Raw genomic sequence first — 19,769 nt, 5'->3', positions numbered from 1 at the left:
AGAACGTCCTATTTTCTGCCATAAGGTCGTTCCGGTGTGTGTATCCATACAGGTGAATCAATCAATCAATCGTATTTATTGAGCGCTTACCGTGTGCAGAGCACTGTACTAAGCGATTGGGAAGTACAAGTCGGCAACACATAGAGACAGTCCCTACCCAACAGTGGGCTCACCGTCTAGAAGGGGGAGACAGAGAACAAAACCAAACATACTAACAAAATAAAATAAATAGAATAGATATGTACAAGTAAGATAAATAAATAAATAGAGTAATAAATATGTACAATGAATCGACTTGGATGCTTCGGTTTAGACCTTTTCCATCCTGGGACGCCCTGTATGGCCTAGCTCTAAACTTCGCCAGTTTACGCAAACTCTCCTGCCACGGTAAGGCGTCGATTCCTGTGAGATCCCCATTTTACAGGATGAGATAAGTGAGGGACAGAGAAGTTAAGTCACTTGTCCAGGGACACACAGCAGACAAGTGGCAGAGCTGAACATAGAACCCAGGTTTTTTGACTGCCAAGCCCGTCCTTTTTCTACTGGGCCACGTTGCTTCCACTCTAGTGGGGAAGACAAACATAAAAATATTTACAACTAGGGAGGACGAATTAAAGAATTGAAAAAAAAAAAAAATATATATATATATATATATATACATATGAGTGCCATTTATTTTTAGACTGTGAGCCCACTGTTGGGTAGGGACTGTCTCTATATCTTGCCAATTTGTACTTCCCAAGCGCTTAGTACAGTGCTCTGCACATAGTAAGCGCTCAATACATACGATTGATGATGATGATGATTTATTTACATTAATGCCTGTTTAACTTTGATGTGCATATATATCTCTAATTCTATTTATTTATATTGATGCTACTGATGCCTGTTTACTCGTTTTGTTGTCTGTCTCCCTCCTTCTAGACTCTCAGCCCTGTGTGGGCAGGGATTGTCTCTCTTTGTTGCTGAACTGTACTTTCCAAGCGCTTAGTCCAGTGGTCTGCAGACAGTAAGCACTCCATAAATACGACCGAATGAGTGAATGACAGACACAAAAATAATTTTCAGATACAGATGAAGGAGGAAAAGTGGTGGGCAGGGATTGTCCCTGTTGATGAATTGTCTTTTCCAAGCGCTTGATGCAGTGCTCTGCACACAGTAAGCGCTCAAGAAATACGATTGAATGAATGATACCATGGAATCGGGAGGGAAAATTAAGGTTTCGAGCCAGCCAGGAGTCGAACCTGGAATCTTCTGATCCGTAGTCAGACGCGTTATCCATTGCGCCACTGGCCCGGCCTGTTACTGATGCTCTCGGCGGCGGAGGATGTGCTGCTGCTGCCGGTGACAGCCACACGAGGGCGCCACCGAGGTGGACACGATCAGTGCAGCAGTGGTGGCTGAGAGCCACACGGGGGCGCCACCGGGGCGGACTCGATCGGTGCAACGGCGGCTGAGAGCCACACGGGGGCGCCACCGGGGCGGAATCGATCGGTGCAGCGGCGGCTGAGGGCCACACGGGGGCGCCACCGGGCGGACACGGGCCGGGACCGGCTTCGTCTCCCGCCCCATTAATAATAATAATAATAATAATAATAACAATAATAATATTTGTTAAGCGCTTACTATGTGCCAAGCACTGTTCGAGATACAAGGTCATCAGGTGGGGCTCACAGTCTTAATCCCCGTTTCACTGATGAGGGAATTAAGGCCCAGAGAATAATAATAATAATAATAATAATAATAGCATTTATTAAGCGCAAAGCACTGTTCTAAGCGCTGGGGAGGTTACAAGGTGATCAGGTTGTCCCACTGGGGGCTCACAGTCTTAATCCCCATTTTAGAGATGAGGGAACTGAGGCGCAGAGAAGAGTCCCACAGCTGACACGTGGCAGAGCCGGGATTAGAACCCACCACCTCCGACCCCCAAGCCCCGGCTCTTTCCACTGAGAGGGGGTTACCCAAAGTCACACAGCGGACAAGGGGGATTAGAACCCAGGCCCTCCGGATTCCCAACCCGATCTCCGTCCACTAGGCCTCGATGCTCCACTTATGGTGATTTGCCTATATCACTAATTCTAGTTATTTCTATTCATGCTACTGATGCCTGTTTCCTTGTTTTGATGTCTGTCTCCCCCCTTCTAGACTTTGAGCCCGTTGTGGGCAGGGATCGTCTCTCTTTGTTGCTGAATTGTAAATTCCAAGCGCTTAGTCCAGTGCCCTGCACAGAGTAAATCCGATAGAATGACTGCAGCGGGAAAGGCTCCGGTGCCTCGGTTTTCCTGGGACAAAAATTAGAACTGGGAAGGCCAATCTGGCCCTAAGGTCATCCAGAAAATCCCAATGGAAGCATCCACTGCTAAGCCTTCGATAGCTCAGCTGGTAGAGCGGAGGACTGTAGTGGTTGCTTCCCAGTCATCCTTAGGTCGCTGGTTCGACTCCGGCTCGAAGGACTTAATTTTTTGTGTGTTTCTCTCCCCCCTAATCCCGGGCTAAATGGCAGAAGGCCATAGTAAAGTGCCCAATTTCGCCGGGTCTATTTCGATTCATTCATTCCATCGTATTTATTGAGCGCTTGGAAAGTACAATTCACCAAGAAAGAGGCAATCCCTGCTAACAGTCTAGAGACACACATTAAAACAAGTGAACAGGCATCAATCCAAAAAAATAGAATTATCCGGGTGAGCATCCTCAGAAACCAGTGGCTGGGAGGACACGTAAATAAAGGACAGATTGGGAAAAATTTTCTAGTTTATTCATTCCTTAAAAAAATAGAATTATCCGGGTGAGCATCGCTCAGAAACGAGTGGCGGGGAGGACACGTAAATAAAGGACAAATTGGGGAAAAATTTTCTAGTTCATTCATTCATTAAAAAAAAAATAGAATTATCCGGGTGAGCATCGCTCAGAAACCAGTGGCTGGGAGGACACGTGAATAAAGGACAAACTGGGAAAATTTTTCTAATTCATTCATTCAATCGTATTTGCTGTATTGGACTTTCCCAAGTGCTTAGTACAGTGCTCTGCACACAGTAAGCGCTCAATAAATACAATCGAATGAATCTACCGTGAGCAAAGCAGTAACAGTAGCTTACTTACAACTTACAATTTACTTTTATGCCCGTCTCCACTTTTAGATTGTGCATCCCTCAACTCTACCATTTCCTCTATCTTTAATTTCATTTGTTCCCCTCTGTACAAATAATGATAATGATATCATAATAATAATATATTTGTTAAGCACTTACCCAGTGATTAAAGCACAGGCCTGGGATCGGGAATTGGGTTCTAATTCTGACTCTGCCACTTGTCTGCTGTGTGACCTTGGGCAAGCCACTTCACTTCTCTGGGCCTCAGTTACCTCATCTGTAAAATGGGGATTAAGACTTTGAGCTTCATGGGGGACAGGGACTGTGTCCAACCGGATTACCTTGTATCTACTAAAGTGCTTAGAACTGTGCCTAGCACAGAGTATGGATTTAAAAAATAACTAACTAAAAAACTAAAAAATAACTAACCCCCGCCCAGCCCATCCAAAAACTATGTGCCAAGCACTCCTCTAAGCACTGGGATGGATATTCATTCAATCATATTTATTGAGCGCTTACTGTGTGCAGAGCACTGTACTAAGCGCTTGAATATAAATTGGTTGGATATAAATTCATCAACTCCCACATGAGGCTCACCTTGTAGGGAGGAGGGAGAATGGGTATTAAATCTACACTTTACAGATGAGGGAACTTGGGTTCAGAGAAGTCAAGTTACATACCCAATGTCACACAGCATGCAAGTGGCAGACGCGATATTAGAACCCAGGTCCTCTGCCTCTCGAGCCCAGGCCCTTTGAGAGCAGAGATCGCAGCTACCGACCCTATTCATCATCAAAGGTATTTACTAAGCGCTTAATCATCATCATCATCATCAATCGTATTTATTGAGCGCTTACTGTGTGCAGAGCACTGTACTAAGCGCTTGATAAAGTACAACAGAGTTGTTAGACATGTTCCCTGCCCACGAGGAACATACAGTCTAGAGGCTATTCGCCTTGTAGTCTTCAAAGCACTTAGCACACGATAAGCACTCAATAAATACCAGTGCTTGATCTTTATCAATCGTATTTATTGAGCGCTTACTATGTTCAGAGCACTGTACTGATTAGCAGTATTGGTATTTATAAAGATCTTGCTGATGGCAAAGATACCAAATGCTGTGAAAAAATATCCAACCCCTGGTCCCCAAGAACAGGTGGTCAGGAGGCAGGACAGTGAATGGGACCCTTCCTCATTCATGGCTACTTGAGAGGCAACCTCCTGTGTGACCAGGGGCAAACCACTTTACTTCTCTGTGCCTCATCTCCCTCATCTGTCAAATGGGGATTAAGCCTGCGAGTCCCACGTGGGACAACCTGATCACCTTGTAAACCCCCCAGTGCTTAGAACAGTGCTTTGCGCATAGTAAGCGTTTAATAAATGCCATTATTATTATTATCATTGTTATTCTCTGGGCCTCGGTGACCACATCTGTAAAATGGGGATGGAGACTGTGAGCCCCGCGTGGGGCAACCTGATCACCTTGCATCCCCCCAGAGCTTAGAACAGGGCTTTGCCCATAGTAATTGTTTAATAAATGCCATTATTATTATTAGCATTATTATTATCCTCTGGGCATCAGTGAATAATAATAATGTCAAATGGGGATGGAGACTGTGAGCCCCACGGGGGACAACCTGATTAACTTGTGTCTACCCCAGTGCTTAGAACAGTGCTTGGCACATAGTAAGCGTTTAATAAATGCCATTATTATTATTATTATTATTCTCCGGGCATCAGTGAATCCAACTTGTACTTCCCAAGCGCTTAGTACAGTGCTCTGCACACAGTAAGCGCTCAATAAATGCGATTGAATGAATGAATAATAATGTCAAATGGGGATGGAGACTGTGAGCCCCACGGGGGCAACCTGACTACCTTGTGTCTACCCCAGTGCTTAGACCAGTGCTTGGCACATAGTAACCGTTTAAAAAATTCCATCATTATTATTATTATTATTCTCTGGGCATCAGTGACCTCATCTGTAAAATGGGGGTGGAGACTGTGAGCCCCACGGGGGACAACCTGATCACCTTGTATCCCCCCAGCGCTTAGAACAGTGCTTTGCACGTAGTAAGCGTTTAATAAATGCTATTATTATTATTATTATTATTATTATTATTATTATTATTATTCTCTGGGCATCAGTGAATCCATCTTGTACTTCCCAAGCGTTTAGTACAGTGCTCTGCACACAGTAAGCGCTCAATGAATACGACTGAATGAATGAATTCTTTGCACATAGTAAGCGTTTAATAAATGCCGTCATTATTAGTAGCATTATTACTATTCTCTGGGCATCAGTGAATAATAATGCCAAATGGGGATGGAGACTGTGAGCCCCACGGGGGGCAGCCTGATTACCTTGTGTCTACCCCAGTGCTTAGAACAGGGCTTGGCACATAGTAAGCGTTTAAAAAATCCCAATAATGATTATTATTATTATTCTCTGGGCATCAGTGACCTCATTCGTAAAATTTTGTTAATATGTTTTGTTTTGTCGGCTGTCTCCCCCTTCCCAAGCGCTCAGTCCAGTGCTCTGCACACGGTAAGCGCTCAATAAATGCGATTGAAGGAATGAATGAATGACCACCTGATCTACCCCAGCGCTTAGAACAGTGCTTGGCACATAGTAAACGCTTAATAAATGCTATTATTATTATTGTTATTATTATTACTTCCGGTGGGGGGCGCGGTTCCTCCCTCTCCCTGCAGCGCGCCCAGTTTCGCATTGTAGCCCCCAGGTGGCGCTGTAGGCGCGGCGGCGGCAAGGACCGGAAGTGCGTCACACTCAGGGAAGTGCGCCGCTCGTGGGGCCGCTCTAGGCGGCAGGAGGCCTCCGCAGCTCGATGGTAGTCCTCCCAAGCCGAGCAGGCCGCGATTCCGTCTGTCCCGACGCTCGGGTCCTGTCAATCAACCGTATGTATTGAGCGCTTCCTGTGTGCAGAGCACTGTACTAAGCGCTTGGGAAGTCCAAGTTGGCAACACCTAGAGACGGTCCATACCCGACAGCGGGCTCACAGTCTAGAAGGGGGAGACAGACAACAAAACAAAACATATTAACAAAATAAAATCAGTAGAATAGATATGTACAAGTAAAATAAATAGAGTAATAAATACGTACAAACATATATACAGGTCGCGATTGTCGCGACGTGCAGAGCCCCGGGAATAGGCCCGGGGGGGGGGGGAAGGGGGAAAAAAATCAAGGGTTCAAATCCCGACTCTGCCAACTGTCAGCTGTGTGACTTTGGGCAAGTCACTTAACTTTTTTCTTTTTTAAAAATGGCATTTATTAAGCGCTTACTATGTGCAAAGCACTGTTCTAAGCGCTGGGGTAGCTACAAGGTAATCAAGTTGTCCCACGTGGGGCTCACGGACTTAATCCCCATTTTCCAGATGAGGTCACTGAGGCCCAGAGAAGTTAAGTGACTTGCCCAAAGTCACACAGCTGGCAAGTGGCGGAGTAGGGATTTGAACCCACGACCTCTCACTCCAAAACCCGGGCTTTTTCCACTGAGCCATGCTTTTGTGTGGCTCGGTTACCTCATCTGTAAAATGGGGATTAGGACTGGGAGCCCCCTTGGGACAACCTGATCAGTTTGCAACCTCCCCAGCGCTTAGAACAGTGCTTTCCACATAGTAAGCGCTTAATAAATACCATTTAAAGAAAAAAAAAGGCTTAAAAGAGAGCATTTCTGCTCTGATAAAGTGGAGAGACCTCCAGGAAATCATACGGTACCACCGCCCGGCTAGCTCAGTCGGTAGAGCATGAGACTCTTAATCTCAGGGTCGTGGGTTCGAGCCCCACGTTGGGCGACTGGCTTTTTTCCCTAATTAATAATAATACCAACATCATAACTATATGATTATTTTATTACATTATAATATAGTATAATATAATAATATATATGATATAATATGAGCGCTTACTGTGTGCAGAGCACTGTACTGAGCGTTTGGAAAGTACAATCGGCAACCGAATACAGTGCTTGGTGCAGGATTTTGCACATACTAAACGCTCAGCAGATATCTTTGATTATTGAGGATTTTTTGTAGGTGTTGTTTTTATTGTATTCAAATTTATCTTGTTATATATTTCTATCGTAGTCATCGCATTATATTTTTTGTTGCGTTTCTTTATTACGTACACTATCTATTGATCACTGTATTCAGCCCCGGGTGAGAATTGGAGAAAGGTTCTGTGCTTTCGCGGTCTGAAAGGGAGGAGGAGGTAGCGCCCATTTTAGATATTGAGGCCCAGAGAGGTTAAGTCACTTGCCCAGGGTCACACAGCAGACTAGGAGCAGACCTGCGGCCTGGTACTGTGTGTGTTTGTGTTCCTTTCATTCGTTCATTCATTCAGTAGTATTTATTGGGCACTTACTGTATGCAGAGCTCTGTACTGAGTTCTTGGAGGAGTACAATATAACAATAAACAGATAAGGCCTGCCCGCAATAAATTTACAGTCTAGAGGGGGAGACAACCATTAATAGAAATAAATAAATGACAGATAAAGTGCTGTGGGGCAGGGATGGGGGGGAAACAAGGGTGAGCGAGTCAGGGCGAAGCAGAAGGGAATAATAATAATAATAATAATGGTATTTATTAAGTGCTTACTATGTGCAAAGCACTGTTCTAAGCGCTGGGGAGGTTACAAGGTGATCAGGTTGTCCCACGGGGGGCTCACAGTCTTAATCCCCATTTTACAGGTGAGGGAACTGAGGCCCAGAGAAGTGAAGTGACTTACCCAAAGTCACACAGCAGACAATTGGCATGGGAGAAGGGAAGGGAATGTTGCCAACTTGTACTTCTCAAGCGCTTAGTACAGTGCTCTGCACACAGTAAGCGCTCAATAAATACGATTGATTGATCGATTGAAAAGGGGGCTTAGTCTGGGAAGGCCTCTTGGAGGAGGTGGGCCTTCAATCAAGGCTTTGAAGGTGGGGAGAGTCAGGCAATGGGATTTGAGGAAGGGAGAGCGTATTCCAGGCAGGACGTGGACCAGGGATCGGCGGCGAGACAGGGGACATCGAGTCACGGTGCTTAGTACAGTGCTGTGCACACAGTAAGCGCTCAATAAATACGATTGAATGACCGAATGAAATCCCAAACAAAATGTCACTGGCCTGCCAGCCATTTGGGGGTCTGCTGATGGTCATTATTGTTTCTTCACACCAAGAAACCCAGAAGGGCACAGGTTCTAATTCTGACTCCGCCCCTTGTCTGGTGTGTGACCTTGGCAGGTCACTTCTCTTCTCTGGGCCTCAGTTCCCTCATCTGCCCAATTCAATCGTTATTTATTGAGCGCTTACTGTGTGCAGAGCAAATGGGGATGGAGACTGTGAGCCCCACGGGGGCCAGGGACCTCGTCCTACCTGATTCGCTTGTCTCCACCCCAGCGCTTAATACAGTGCCTGGCACACGGTAAACGCTTAACAAGTCCCGCAATTATTATTATTTATCTGCCCAGTCCGGAATCTTTTTTTCCCCAGCTGGGTTTGGGATTGACAAGAATCAAAGAGTAAATGACAGAGTGTGGGCAGGGATTGTCTCTCTTTATTGCTGAATTGTAATTTCTAAGCGCTTAGTTCAGTGTTTTTGCACACAGTAAACACTCAATAAATACAATTAAATAAATGAAAGAATGATTGCCTTGTTCTCTGCTCTGAAGCTAAATGTTTCAAGTGTGAGGTTTCCGTAGTGTAGTGGTTATCACGTTCGCCTAACACGCGAAAGGTTCCCGGTTCGAAACCGGGCGGAAACACTTTTGGGTTTACTGTTGCGAATATTTTCTCCCAAACTACCTTGGATTTATTATTATACGATTAATAATAATGAATGATGATACTGTTGCGAATGTTTTATCCCAAACTTCCTTGGATTTATTGTTATACGATTAATAATGAATAATAATACTGATGATACTGTTGCGAATATTTTCTCCCAAACTACCTTGGATTTATTATTATACGATTAATAATCAATAATGATACTATTGCGAATATTTTCTCCCAAACTACCTTGGATTTATTATTATACGATTAATAATAATGAATAATAATACTGATGATACTGTTGCGAATATTTTCTCTCAAACTACCTTGGATTTATTATTATACGATTAATAATAATGAATAATAATACTGATGATACTGTTGCGAATATTTTCTCTCAAACTACCTTGGATTTATTATTATACGATTAATAATAATGAATAATAATACTGATGATACTGTTGCGAATATTTTCTCCCAAACTTCCTTGGATTTATTATTATACGATTAATAATCAATAATAATACTGATGATACTGTTGCGAATATTGTCTCCCAAACTGCCTTGGATTTATTATTATACGATTAATAATAATGAATGATAATACTGATGATACTGTTGCGAATATTTTCTCCCAAACTACCTTGGATTTATTATTATACGATTAATAATAATGAATAATAATACTGATGATACTGTTGCGAATATTTTCTCCCAAACTACATTGCTAATAATGAATAATAATACTGATGATACTGTTGCGAATATTTTCTCCCAAACTACCTTGGATTTATTATTATACGATTAATAATAATGAATAATAATACTGATGATACTGTTGCGAATATTTTCTCCCAAACTACCTTGGATTTATTATTATACGATTAATAATAATGAATAATAATACTGATGATACTGTTGCGAATATTTTCTCCCAAACTACCTTGGATTTATTATTATACGATTAATAATGAATAATAATACTGATGATACTGTTGCGAATATTTTCTCCCAAACTTCCTTGGATTTATTATTATATGATTAATAATCAGTAATAATACTGATGATACTTGGGGTATTTGATAGGCGCTTACTAACTTGCCAGGCACTGTACTAAGCGTTGGGGTCGGATAAGACTACTATTATTTTGTTAATATGTTTTGTTTTGTTGTCTGTCTCCCCCTTCTAGACTGTGAGCCCGCTGTTGGGTAGGGACCGTCTCTAGATGTTGCCAACTTGTACTTCCCAAGCGCTTAGTACAGTGCTCTGCACACAGTAAGCGCTCAATAAATACGATTGAATGAATGAAAGAGCCCGGGCTTGGGAGCCAGAGGATGTGAGTTCTGATTCATTCATTCAATCGTATTTATTGAGCGCTTACTGTGTGCAGAGCACTGTACTAAGCGCTTGGGAAGTACAGTTCCTCCTCCTCCACTTGTCTGCTGGGTGACCTTGAGCAAACCGCATTTCTCTGTGCCTCGGTTACCTCATCTGTAAAATGGGTATTGTGAGCCCTACGTGGGACAATCTGATACTTTGTATCACCCCCAGCGCTTAGAACAGTGCTTGGTACGTAATAAGCGCTTAACAAATACCATAATAATAATAGATGACCTTGTATCTCACCCAGCGCTTAGGACAGCGCTTGGCACATAGTAAGTGCTTAATAAATACTATGATAATAATAATAATAGATTACTTTGTATCTCCCCCAGTGCTTAAAACAGCACTTGGAACATAATAAGCGCTTAACAAGTACCATAATAATAATAATAATAATAGATTACCTTGTATCTCCCCCAGCGCTTAGGACAGCAATTGGCACATAGTAAGCGCTTAATAAACACTATGATAATAATAATAACATTACTTTGTATCTCCCCCAGTGCTTAAAACAGCGCTTGGCACATAATAAGCGCTTAACAAATACCGTAATAATAATAGTAATAGATTACCTTGTATCTCCCCCAGCGCTTAGGACAGCAATTGGCACATAGTAAGCGCTTAATAAACACTATGATAATAATAATAACAGATTACTTTGTATCTCCCCCAGTGCTTAAAACAGCGCTTGACACATAATAAGCGCTTAATAAATACCATAATAATAATAATAATAGATTACCTTGTATCTCCCCCAGCGCTTAGGACAGCAATTGGCACATAGTAAGCGCTTAATAAACACTATGATAATAATAATAACAGATTACTTTGTATCTCCCCCAGTGCTTAAAACAGCGCTTGGCACATAATAAGCGCTTAACAAATACCATAATAATAATAATAATGATAATAGATTATCTTGTATCTCCCCCAGCGTTTAGAACAGTGCTTGGCATATAGTAAGAGCTTAACAAATTAATAATAATAATAATAACAGTACAAGCAAATCATCTTGGACACAGGCCCTGTCCCACCTGGGGCTCCCAATCTCAATCCCTTTTTTACAGGTGACTTGCTTGAGAAGTGAAGTGGCGCTGATTACAGCGCTTGGCACATAGTAAGCGCATAACAAATGCCACAATTAGTATTATTATCATGATTATTATCCTGCTTCTGAGCTTTCTCTATTTTCTCTCTTTCCCAGTCTTCACCCTTTCAACAAAGCCTAACAAGTCCTCTCCACATCTACTCTCCTACTTAAGCACTTTCTCATTTAAATTAGCATTTTTCCTCTCACTTCTACGCGTACTTTAATTTCTGTTTTTCTCCCCCAGTGGACTGGAAACTTTGAGAAAAGAGAGCTAAGCTTCGAAGTCCTCTCCCAAGAGTTTAGCCCAGGGCCATGCGCCCAATCACTATGGATGGATTGATTGTATAATCAATTAATCAATCAAGGAATTTATCTAATCCGGGGTCCGCCACTAATCAGCTGTGGGACTTTGGGCAAATCACTTAACTTCTATGTGCCTCAATTCCCTCATCTGTAAAATGGGGATTAAGACTGTGAGCCCCACGTGGGACAACCTGATCACCTTGTATCTCCCCCAGCGCTTAGAACAGTGCTGGCACCTAGTAAGCGCTTAACAAATGCCATTATTATTATTATTATTATTGAGCGCTGAAATATATCTACTAACAACAATTAGATGTATATATAGATATATATAGACATATATAGATATATCTATATAGGTATATATAGATATAACTATATATAGATATAGATATATTTCCCAAGAGCTCGGGCCTGGGAGTCAGAATGTCATGAATTCTAATCCCGACTCAACCACGTGTCTGTTGTGTGACCTTGGGCAAGTCACTTCCCTTCTGTGCCTCAGTTTCCTCATCTGTAAAACGGGGATTAGGAGTGTGACCCCCCCCCCCACATGGGACAGGAGCTGTGTCCAACCCGATTTGCTTGTATCCACCCCAGCGCTTAGTACGGTGCCAGGCACATAGTAAGCGCTTAACAATACTATTATTATTATTTTCAGCGCTCAGTACAGTGCCTTGCACAGAGTAAGCGCCTAACAAATTCCATAACTAAACTAAATACTGCCCATAACGAGTTTATAGTCCAGAAGGGGAGTCACTCCTAATAAAATCCTCTCCCTCCCAACAACACTTGTTAGACACTGTCGAGGTTGTTAAAGACGGAGACATCCGAATTAGTGTACCGTGTTTCCGTCAGAGCCAAGTGGGATAAAAGATGATGAAAGTCTTAATGCATTGCTGAGACAGAAAAATAAAATAGAATAAAGGTCCCACCGAGATTTGAACTCGGATCGCTGGATTCAGAGTCCAGAGTGCTGACCATTACACCATGGAACCGCCCTATAAATAAATTTGTTACAATCTCTCATCAGTATCCTTGACTTGTCTATCCTACAAGTATGATGTGTTTGTAAATAATCATAATAATGGTATTTGTTAAGCGCTTACGGTGTGCCAAACGCTGTTCTAAGCAAAGATACAATCAGGTATCTAATGCATGCAAGAGGCAGAGGCGGCCCGTTGCTTACTCAATTCCACCTGTCAAATCCCCAAAATCCTTTGGCTGAGGTCATGGGTTCTAATCCCGCTCCTCCCCTTACCAGCTGTGTGACTTTGGGCCAGTCACCTCACTTCACTGTGCCTCAGTTCCCTCATCTGTAAAATGGGGATGAAGCCTGTGAGCCCCACGTGGGACAACCTGATCACCTTGTATCTACCCCACCGTTTAGAACAGTGCTTGGCACAAACTAAGCGCTTAACAAATATCACTATTTTTAGAGAAGCAGCGTGACTCAGTGGAAAGAGCCCGGGCTTTGGAGTCAGAGATCATGGATTCAAATGCCACTCCCCCAACTGTGTGACTTTGGGCAAGTCACTTAACTTCTCTGGGCCTCAGTTCCCTCATCTGTAAAATGGGGATTAAAACAGTGAGCCCCCCCCCGGGACAACCTCATAATAATAATGGTATTTGTTAAGCGCTTACTACGTGCAAAGCACTGTTCTAAGCGTGGAGGAGATACAAGGTGATCAGGTGGGGCTCACAGTCTTAATCCCCATTTTACAGATGAGGGAACTGAGGCACAGAGAAGTTAAGTGACTTGCCCAAAGTCACACAGCTGACAATTGGCAGAGCTCGTCACCTTGTAACCTCCCCAGCGCTTAGAACAGTTCTTTGCACATAGTAAGCGCTTAACAAATACCATTATTATTGTGTTTCTTGTTCCCTCCTGTCTTCAGAGGTCCAATAATATCATCTGTTGATTTATTACTATTAATGTCTGTCTCCCCCTCCAGACTGTGAGCTCATTTGGGGCATTTTTGGCTCATTATAGTTCAGTCTCCCAAGAGCCTAGTATAGTGCTTTGCACGCAGAAAGCGCTCAATCAATAGGATTGAATGAACGAATGAACTAAACTCTAATAATTTCCAAATACACTCTGTAAAACGACGCGTACGACAACCAGGGATAAAAAAAGGGCTTGCCAGTTGTCTCTGTGGCGCAATCGGTTAGCGCGTTCGGCTGTTAACCGAAAGGTTGGTGGTTCGAGCCCACCCAGGGACGAGGAGTTTTTTAAATTAAAAATAAAATTTCCTCTAGCTTCTTCCACCCTTTACTCTCTCTTTTTTTTAGTGCTTTTTCCCCACTCTCGTGGGCCCGACCCTCACACCCGTATCCCCCCCTTCAATGGGCTTCAGACTTGCCTTTGCAATCCCAGATTGAAGGATGGAAGGGAAGGAGAGAGGAAGGCATGATTGAGTTGTACTTGCTGAATTGCAATGATAATAATAATAATAATGGTATTTGTTAAGCTCTTACTATGTGCCAAGTACTGTTCTAAGCGCAGGAATAGGTACAAAGGTAATCAAGTTGTCCCACGTTTGAGGGGGGGGGGTCACAGTCTTATCAGTATCCTTGACTTGTCTATCCTGCAAGTATGATGTATTTGTAAATAATCATAATAATAATGATGGTATTTGTTAAGCGCTTACTGTGTGCCCAACACTGTTCCAAGCTAAGATACAATCAGGAATCTAATGCCAAAACCTAATGCATGTAAGGGGGGGGGTCACAGTCTTAATCCCCATTTTAGCGATGAGGTCACTCAGAAAAGTTAATTGGCTTGCCCAAGGTTACACAGCAGACAAATGGTGGAGCCGGGCGCTTAGTACAGTGCTCTGCACACAGAGCTCAGTGAACACGTTCCCAAGCGCTTAGTACAGTGCTCTGCACACAGTAGGCGCTCAATAAATACGATTGATTGATTGATTGAATGACTGAATGAAGACGGGGATGGGAACTGTTGTGGAATTGTGTCCCACCTGATATGTATATATGTTTGTACATTTTATTACTCTATTTATTTAATTATTTATTTATTTTACTTGCACATATCTATTCTATTTATTTTATTTTGTTAGTATGTTTGGTTTTGTTCTCTGTCTCCCCCTTTTAGACTGTGAGCCCACTGTTGGGTAGGGACTGCCTCTATATGTTGCCAACCTGTATTTCCCAAGCGCTTAGTACAGTGCTCTGCACACAGTAAGCGCTCAATAAATACGATTGATTGATTGATTGATAGTATTTGTTAAGCACTTACTATGTGCCAGGCACTGTACTAAGAGCTGGGGTGGATACCACCAGGTGTAGGTGTTTCTCCTGCACCTACTCTAGGGTTCAGCCCAGTGGTCGGCACTTGAGTCAATATGCTAATAAATAATAATAATAATGGTATTTATTAAGCGCTTACTATGTGCAAAGCACTGTACTAAGCGCTGGGGAGGTTACAAGGTGATCAGGTTGTCCCATGGGGGGGCTCACAGCCCCTCTCCATCCCCCCGTCTTACCTCCTTCCCTTCCCCACAGCACCTGTATATATGTATATATGGTTGTACATATTTATTACTCTATTTATTTATTTATTTATTTATTTTACTTGTACATTTCTATCCTACTTATTTTATTTTGTTGGTATGTTTGGTTCTGTTCTCTGTCTCCCCCTTTTAGACTGTGAGCCCACTGTTGGGTAGGGACTGTCTCTATGTGATGCCAATTTGTACTTCCCAAGCGCTTAGTACAGTGCTCTGCACATAGTAAGCGCTCAATAAATACGACTGATTGATTGATTGATTGATTGATTAATCCCCATTTTACAGATGAGGTAACTGAGGCCCAGAGAAGTTAAGTGACTTGCCCAAAGTCAATTGGCGGAGCTGGGATTTGAACCCATGACCTCTGACTCCAAAGCCCATGCTCTTTCCACTGAGCCACGCTGCTTCTCTAAATAAATAAATAAATAAATAAATAAATGAATAAATAAATAAATAAATAAGTGAATGAATGAATGAATGAATAAATAAATAAATAAATAAATAAAAACTAAAAGACGGAGGGTGGGGGGAAGGCAGTCTGTATTTCATCCTCCTTTTGCCCCAGGGAGGGAAACACTGAACTTATTTTTCTCCTCTTCCTCCCTTCCTGCATCCATGAGCAGCTAGAAGAGAAAGCCCCAGGGGAGAGTTCAATAAAACGTAGGAAATGAGGGAGTGGGATGAGGGAGTGAATGATTGAGTGGATGGATAAATGGATGGATAGGTGGAGGGGTAAGTGAGTGAATGAATACATGGTTGAATAGATAGCCCGTCCTCAAGACTGTAAACCCATTGTGGGCGGGGATTGTCTCTCTTTATTGCTGAATTGTACTTTCCAAGCGCTTAGTACAGTGCTCTGCACACAGTAACCGCTCTGTAAATACGACTGAATGAATGAATAGATTGTAAACCCTTCAAGGGACAGCGTACATGTCTAATTCCCACCTGATATTAATAATAATTGTGGTATTTGTTAGACGCTTACTATGTGCCAGGCACTGTACTAAGGGCTGGGGTGGATACAAGCAAATTGGGTTGGACTCTCCCAGCGCTAAGTAGTGTTCTGCACACAGTATGCGTTTAATAAATATTACTACTACTACTACTACTAATTATGGTATTTGTTAAGCACTTACTACGTACTAAGAGCTGGGACGGATACAAGCTAATCATTCATTCATTCAATTGTATTTATTGAGCACTTACTGTGTGCAGAGCACTGTACTAAGCGCTTGGGAAGTACAAGTTGGGAACATAAGTACAAATTGGGAACATAGGTTGGACGCAGTCCCTGTCCCACATGGGGTTTACAATCTTAATCCCCATTTTACAGATGAGGGAACTGAGGCACAGAGACGTTACTTGATGCCCAAAATCACACAGCAGAGAAATGGCAGAAGGGGGATTAGAACCCACATCCTCTGACTCCCAAGCGTGGGTTCTTACCACTAGGAATACTATAATAATAATAATAATATTGGTATTTGTTAAGTGCTTACTATATGCAAAGCACTGTTCTAAGCGCTGGGGAGGATACAAGGGGATCACATTGTCCCCCATGGGGCTCACAATCTTCATCCCATTTTACAGATGAGGTAACTGAGGCCCAGAGAAGTTAAGTGACTTGACTATTATTAGTACTACTACTTCTATAGATGGAGAAATGTATGGATGGGTAGGAGGATGGGAGAGGGGGTGGAGAGGTGGATGGGTGGATGACATGATGATGATGATGATGATGGCATTTGTTAAGCGCTTACTATGTGCCAAGCACTGAATGGATGGACGGGTGAATGAGGGAATGATAAAGGAAGGAATGAAGGAATATTTGAGGAAGCCGGAAAAAAGAGACAAAAAGCTTCTCCGGACTCCCTGTCCAGGTCGCATTGCTGAAAGCTGGCTGAATTAATTTGTCTTTCTTCCCTGCGCAAACTGGGAAGAGGCAGGAAAACCAGGCCTCAGTGATCTCTGGGCCTCAGTTACCTCATCTGTAAAATGGGGATTAAGACTGTGAGCCCCATGTGGGATAGGGACTGTCTCTATATGTTGCCAATTTGTACTTCCCAAGCGCTTGGTACAGTGCTCTGCACATAGTAAGCGCTCAATAAATACGATTGATGATGATGATGATAGGGACTGTGTCCAATCTAATTCCCTTGTATCAACTCCAGCGCTTAGAACAGTGCTTGGCATATAGTAAGTGCTTAACAAATACTATTATTGGAACTCACGACCCCTGGTTTACAAGACCGGCGCTCTAAACCCTGAACTATGATGCCTCATACTATAGCATTCCTCGTCTAAACTCCTTCTTGGTGTACCAACGTTTGTCCAACTAGTTAACAATATTGATTGAGCGCTTATTGTGGGCAGAACTCTGTACTAAACACGGGAGAGCACAACCAAGTTAGCACCTCAAGAATTTCACAATCTAGGGGGGGGAGACACATATTAAAATAAATTAAAGCTATGAAGAGGAGGTAATGGAGTATAAAGGTTGTTGGCAGTGTGACCTTGGGCGAGTCACTTAACTTCTCTGGGCCTCAGTTACCTCATCTGTAAAATGGGGATTAAGACTGTGAGCCCCATGTGGGATAGGGACTGTGTCCAATCTAATTCCCTTGTATCAACCCCAGCGCTTAGAACAGTGCTTGGCATATAGTAAGCGCTTAACAAATACTATTATTATTATATATTATCATATATAATATATTGTATATTATATAATATTATAATATTATATATTCCCTATTATTATAGGGAAGCAGCGTGGCTCAGTGGAAAGAGCACGGGCTTTGGAGTCAGAGGTCATGGGTTCGAACCCTGGCCCCACCACGTGTCTGCTGTGTGACCTTGGGCAAGTCACTTAAACTTCTCGGACCCTCAGTTACCTCATCTGTAAAATGGGGATGAAGCCTGTGAGCCCCATGCGGGACAACCTGAATACCTTGTATCCCCCCCCAGCGCTTAGAACAGTGCTTTGCACATAGTAAGCGCTTAACAAATGCCATCATTATTATTATATGTACAGGGATGCTATGGAGAATTGTGATACCCAAGTGCTAAGGTGAAGCGAAGAGCTGAAGAGGCAGTAGAGGAGGAGATTGGGAGTCTTGGAAGATAGCACAGGCTTGGAAGTCAGTGGACGTGGGTTCTAATCCCAAACTCCGCCACTTGTCTGCTGTGTGACCTTGGGCAAGTCACTTAATAAGAATAATGATGGCATTTGTTAAGCACTTACTATGTTTGAAGAACTGTTCTAAGCGCTGGGGGGGAATACAAGGTGATCAGGTTGTCCCACGTGGGGCTCACAGTCTTAATCCCCATTTTACAGATGAGGTAACTGAGGCTCAGATAAGTTAAGTGATTTAGGAGGCCTTCCCAAACTGAGCCCCCTCCTTCCTCTCCACCCCCAGGCTTACCTCCTTCCCTTCTCCACAGCACCTGTATATATGTTTGTACGTATTTATTACTCTATTTATTTTACTTGTACATATCTATTCTATTTATTTTATTTTGTTAATATGTTCTGTTTTGTTGTCAGTCTCCCCCTTCTAGACTGTGAGCCCGCTGTTGGGTAGGGACCGTCTCTAGATGTTGCCAACTTGGACTTCCCAAGCGCTTAGTCCAGTGCTTTGCACACAGGAAGCGCTCAATAAATACGATTGAATGAATGAATGTGGCATGACAACTTCTCTGAGCCTTGGTTACCTCATCTGTAAAATGGGGTTTAAAAGTGTGAGCCCCACGTGGGACAAGCTGATTACCCTGTAACTACCCCAGTGCTTAGAATAGTGCTTGGCACATAGTAAGCGCTTAATAAATACCAGGTTGTTTTTATTAAGGGTTCAATAAATACAATTAAATAAATTATTGAAGCAGAGTCCTGCATCCCCTGATCTCTACTTTGTAGCCAAATAGTTTTCCAAGGAAGTTTCCGTAGTGTAGTGGTTATCACGTTCGCCTAACACGCGAAAGGTCCCCGGTTCGAAACCCGGCGGAAACAGATTTTAGTTTCCCTAGAGCGTTTTCATTCATTCAATCGTATTTATTGGGCGCCCACTTTGTGCAGAGCACTGTACTAAGCGCGTGGAAAGCACAATTTAGCAACAGAGGAAGGCAAGTCCTACCCTACAACGGGCAACTTGTACTTCCCAAGCGCTTAGTACAGTGCTCTGCACACAGTAAGCGCTCAATAAATACGATTGATGATGGATAGAAGGGGGGAAATGGACAGCAAAACAAAACAAGTAGACAGGCATCAATAGCATCAATACAAATAAACAGAATTGTAATAATAATAATGGCATTTATCAAACGCTTACTTCCCAAGTGCTTAGTACAGTGCTCTGCACACAGTAAGCGTTCAATAAATACGATTGAATGAATGTGCAAAGCACTGTTCTAAGCGAGATCTATACATGTCATTAATAAGATAAATAGAATGATAAATATGTACTTATAGACACAGGTGCTGTGGGGCGGGGAGGGGAGTAGAGAAGAGGGAGGGATTAGGGAAGATGGGGAGGGGAGGAGGAGAGGAAAAGGTGGATTCAGTCTGGGAAGGCCTCCTGGAGGAGGTGAGCTTTCAGGAGC

General features: G+C 42.9%; 7 non-coding genes across 7 annotated transcripts; 5 read left to right on the top strand and 2 right to left on the bottom strand.

Moving 5' to 3' along the window:
* Positions 1–1,223: 1,223 nt before the first annotated feature.
* On the bottom strand, positions 1,224–1,296 carry TRNAR-ACG. The gene has a single exon. It is a non-coding gene; the product is annotated as a tRNA-Arg (tRNA).
* Positions 1,297–2,364: 1,068 nt separating this feature from the next.
* On the top strand, positions 2,365–2,453 carry TRNAY-GUA. Its single transcript is given in 2 exon segments — positions 2,365–2,401; positions 2,418–2,453. It is a non-coding gene; the product is annotated as a tRNA-Tyr (tRNA).
* A 4,382-nt stretch (positions 2,454–6,835) lies between these two features.
* On the top strand, positions 6,836–6,908 carry TRNAK-CUU. Its single transcript has one exon. It is a non-coding gene; the product is annotated as a tRNA-Lys (tRNA).
* A 1,876-nt stretch (positions 6,909–8,784) lies between these two features.
* Positions 8,785–8,857, top strand: TRNAV-AAC. The gene has a single exon. It is a non-coding gene; the product is annotated as a tRNA-Val (tRNA).
* Positions 8,858–12,569: 3,712 nt separating this feature from the next.
* Positions 12,570–12,641, bottom strand: TRNAQ-CUG. Its single transcript has one exon. It is a non-coding gene; the product is annotated as a tRNA-Gln (tRNA).
* Positions 12,642–13,792: 1,151 nt separating this feature from the next.
* On the top strand, positions 13,793–13,866 carry TRNAN-GUU. Its single transcript has one exon. It is a non-coding gene; the product is annotated as a tRNA-Asn (tRNA).
* Positions 13,867–19,106: 5,240 nt separating this feature from the next.
* Positions 19,107–19,179, top strand: TRNAV-AAC. The gene has a single exon. It is a non-coding gene; the product is annotated as a tRNA-Val (tRNA).
* The last annotated feature ends 590 nt before the right edge of the window (positions 19,180–19,769 follow it).

This window comes from Tachyglossus aculeatus, unplaced genomic scaffold, assembly GCF_015852505.1.
Source record: "Tachyglossus aculeatus isolate mTacAcu1 unplaced genomic scaffold, mTacAcu1.pri scaffold_101_arrow_ctg1, whole genome shotgun sequence".
NCBI classification, from domain to species: domain Eukaryota; kingdom Metazoa; phylum Chordata; class Mammalia; order Monotremata; family Tachyglossidae; genus Tachyglossus; species Tachyglossus aculeatus.
The sequence above is the reverse complement of the archived record's forward strand: the minus strand, read 5'-3'. Positions and strand labels throughout refer to the sequence as shown.